This window comes from Cebus imitator, unplaced genomic scaffold, assembly GCF_001604975.1.
Source record: "Cebus imitator isolate Cc_AM_T3 unplaced genomic scaffold, Cebus_imitator-1.0 Scaffold140, whole genome shotgun sequence".
Taxonomy (NCBI): Eukaryota; Metazoa; Chordata; class Mammalia; order Primates; family Cebidae; genus Cebus; species Cebus imitator.
The window spans coordinates 3,506,999-3,511,406 of record NW_016107455.1 but is presented as its reverse complement, the minus strand read 5'-3'; positions in this window follow the sequence as shown (position 1 = coordinate 3,511,406).

Sequence of the window (4,408 nt, the reverse complement as noted above, 5' to 3'; positions counted from 1 at the left end):
TATTTTTTAGTAGAGACGGGGTTTCACCATGTTGGCCAGGATGGTCTCAATCTCTTGACCTTGTGATCTGCCTGCCTCAGCCTCCCAAAGTGCTGGGATTATAGGCGTGAGTCACGGCGCCCAGCCTCTGTGTACATATCATTTCCAATAAATTGCATTGAATACTTGCTTTCAACCCAATTTATTTAAGGAACATCAATCTTACAATTTGTGACTTACCTTAGTTGCAAAGCACAAAAAAAGTTCAGTGCCTAAGTTTTCAAAATTCTGGTGGGGGCTAGGCGCAGTGGCTCGCACCTGTAATCCCAGCACTTTGGGAGACCATGGCAGGTGGATTGCTTGAGGCCAGGAGTTCAAGACCAGCCTGGCCAACATGGCGAAACCCTGTCTCTACTAAAATTAGAAAAATTAGCGGGCATGGTGGTGCATGCCTGTAACCCCAGCTATGTTGGGAGGCTGGGGCACAAAAATTGCTTGAACCCAGGAGACAGAGGTTGCAATGAGGCCAGATTGTGCCACTGTACTCCAGCCTGGGTGACAGAGTGAGACTCTTAAAAAAAAATTCTGATGGGGACAGAATTTCTGATATCACCTTATTTAGGAGTTTTTTTTGTTTGTTTGTTTTTATAACCTATTCTTTTTTTGAGGTAGATTTTATATTATTTATTTATTTATGAGACAGAGTTCCCTCTGTCACCCAGGCTGGAGTGCAATGGCGTGATCTCGGCTCACTGCAACAACCCCCACCTCCCGGGTTCAAGTGATTCTCCTGCCTTAGTCCCCCCGGTACCTGGGATTACAGGCGTGGGCCACCATGCCCAGCTAATTTTTATATTTTCAGTAGAACGGGGTTTCACCATGTTGGCTAGACTGGTCTCAAACTCCTGTCTTCAGGTGATCCATGCCCCTCTGCCTCCCAAAGTGCTGGGATTACAGGCGTGAGCCACTGTGCCTGGCCCATTTGTTTGTTTTAAGGACAGAATCTTACTCCGTCACTCAGGCTAGAATGCAGTGGTGCAATCATGGCTCATTGTATCCTTAACCTCCTGGGTTCAGGCCATCTTCCTGAGTAACTGGAACTGCAGGTATGCACCACCACACTTGGCTAATTATTTTTATTTTTTTGTAGAGATGGGGTCTTGCCACGTTGACCAGGCTAGTCTCAAACTACCAGCCCATAAGCAGTCCTTTTGCCTGGGGCTCCCAAAGTGTTGGGATTACAGACGTGAGCCACCATGCTGGGCAGGAGATTTTTAAAGTATTTTTACTTTGTATAAGAGATTTTCGGCCAGGCCCGGTGGCTCAGGCCTGTAATCCCAGCACTTTGGGAGGCCAAGGCAGGTGGATCACTTGAAGTCAGGAGTTGGAGACCTGCCTGACCAACATGGTGAAACCTCGTCTCTACTGAAAATACAAAATTAGCTGGGTGTGGTGGCGCACACCTGTAGTCCCAGCTACTTGAGAGGCTGAGGCAGGAGAATCACTTGAATCCGGGAAATGGAGGTTGCAGTGAGTCGAGATTGCGCCATTGCACTCCAGCCTGGGCAATAAGAGTGAAACTCTGTCTCAAAAAAAGAGATTTTCTTCTACCAAGGGCAAAGCATAGTACAATTTAAATTTTGGAAATATTTAATATGAAAAACTAACAATTCAGCAACTTATGTTGAGTTCTTACTGGACGGGAGGTATTTTTTGAGCTTCATTAGTATTTCACTTAACACATTTTTAACTGGGTAATCGTTTTATCTGTTTCTAGGCCATACAAGACACAAACAATTTGAAGAGATTTATCCGACAGGCAGAAATGAATCATTATGCTTTGTTTAAATGTTACATGTTCCTAAAGAACTGTGGTAGTGGAGATATACTTTTGAAGATTGTTAAAGTAGAACATGAAGAAATGCCTGAAGCCAAAAATGTAGTAGCTGTCCTTGAAGAATTCATGAAAGAAGCTCTTGACCAAAGTTTTTGATCTTATGTTTTGAGATAATTGTATGATCAAGTTTTTATATTTGAGCCTTAGTGTTTGAGATTGCAGTTATAATTGTTCGTAGGATTGCTTAAGATTATTTGAAACTCAAACCAGATTTTCTTTTCGTATTTTAACAATTTAACTTAAAAATCTGAGGAGCATCTTCGCTGAGTCTTAGATAGATATGTGTGTGAGAGTTGTGGAATTTTAGTGTCTCCCTGGCCTTGTAAATTCCAGGCTTCAGGAAGTTATTGCTTAAAAAATTTCAGAGATGATTTTGTTTGTGGCTTTTCTCAGGAGTTTGCTACAGTATTTAGCAAGTTTTCTTCTCAGAAAAATCATAATGCTTCTTTCTCAATGGATTGTAGCTTCTTAAAAAAAATGTAATCTTAGTCTTAGAACAGATTAATACCCCACTACACCATTTCAGACAGGTCTGTGCATCCTGTGGGTGCTGGATGCATTTTTTTGTCTAGTTGATAATGGCATGGATAAAAGTCAGATTTAAGTCTATATGCAAATCCTGAGTATGTAAGAAATTAAATGAGCTTTAAAAATAGATATACTAGCTTTAGGAGAAAACATTATCTTTGAGAGAAAGCTACTGCAGAAGTCGCCCCCAGTCACTTTTTTTCATTCATTTGTTCACAGGCATCTATGAAGAGCCTGTGTTTTCTTTTACGTGAAAATGCTGGCGTTTTAAAACAGTGTTGAGAAAAGAAAGTACATACAGTTTACAAGCAAACTGTAACATAAGGAATGCAAACAGAAGTTCTTCATATTTGAGTTAAACTCATTGATTTTAGGGTTTGTTTTTTTGTGTGTGTTTTTTTTGTTTTTGTTTTTGTTTTTGGTTTTTTTTTTTTGAGATAGAGTCTTGGTCTGTTGCCCAGGTTGGAGTACAGTGGCGCCATCTCGGCTCACTGCAACCTCCACCTCCCAAGTTCAAGCAGTTCTTTCCCTCGGCCTCCCGAGTAGCTGGGATTACAGGCACCCACTACCATGCCTGGCTAATTTATTTTTATTTTTGTTTTTTAAGTAGAGATGGAGTTTCACCATCTTGGCCAGGCTGGTCTTGAACTCTTGACCTCGTGATCCACCCGCCTTGGCCTCCAAAGTACTGGGATTTTATGTGTGAACCACTGTGCCCGGCCTGATTTTAGTTTTTTGTACATTTGTTACAAGCCTCAGATTGTGGTACTCTGAATCAATTGAAAGTGCCCTCAGCTAGCCATTTACAATTCCCATGGAAGCCTATGTAGCTACACACATATGATTGCAATTGCTTGGCATAGCTCTTTAATATATTCATTTGGTAATGATTTTTGCATAGAAGAACAGAAGCCTTGTGTTCTCACTTCCCTCAGGATGCTCAGAGAAGCACAAACCCATAAAACTGAGGAATCCTTTCTTAAATGGATCTAAATTCACATTAAGTGCTGAGTTTTAACATTCAAAATGACTGACAATGGCCCTCTGCCTTCTCTACATAAGCCTTGGGACATGACTCACCAAGCATTTCTTTTCCTTTAATGAGAAATACAATTCAGGATCTTCATAAATGCTTTCATATGGTTTTAAACTTTAATAACTTGGATTGTAGGCAGTATAGAAAAAAAATCTAAGTAGCATTTTTCATAGTATTAAAGTCAAGGTGGCTGAGTGCGGTGGCGCACACTGAATCTCGGCACTTTGGGAGGCTGAGGCAAGTGGATCACCTGAGGTGAGTGGATCACCTGAGGTCAGGAGTTTGAGACCAGCCTGACAAATATGGTTAAAACCCCATCTCTACTAAAGTTAAAAAAATTAGCTGGGCGTGGTGGTGTGTGCCTGTATTCCCAGCTATTTGGGAAGCTGAGGCAGGAGAATAGCTTGAAGAACAGAAGTCTTGTGTTCTCACTTCCCTCAGAGAAGCACAAACCCTTAAAACTGAGGCTGCAGTGAGCTGAGATTGTGTCACTGCACTCCAGTCTGGGCGACAGAGCGGGACTCCATCTCAAAATAAATAAATACAGTCAGAGTGACTAAGGAAAGCCAGCAATTTTACGACACTATCATTGCATCTGACTCTCTTTTCCCAATGTAGTTGGTTGCCCACTTGGAAATCATTTTTTGAGTAAGCAACATTAACACATCAACATTTTCAGTCTGAAAAAATACTTCATTTTCAAATTCATGTCATTCAAGAGTCTGTGTTGCAAATGTCATTTAAAAGCAAAAGTGTTACCTGCTTCAAATCATTTGTGGACATATGTAAGGTGTACTTATATATTCTGTGTGTTTGTACATGTTTTTGTAATATAGGCTTACTACATTACACAGCTCTGTATGATAGTTTTATTTTATATGTATACTTTTTTTTTTTGAGACGGAGTTCTGTCGCCCAGGCTGGAGTGCCGTAGCGTCATCTCGGCTCACTGCAACCTCTGCCTCCTG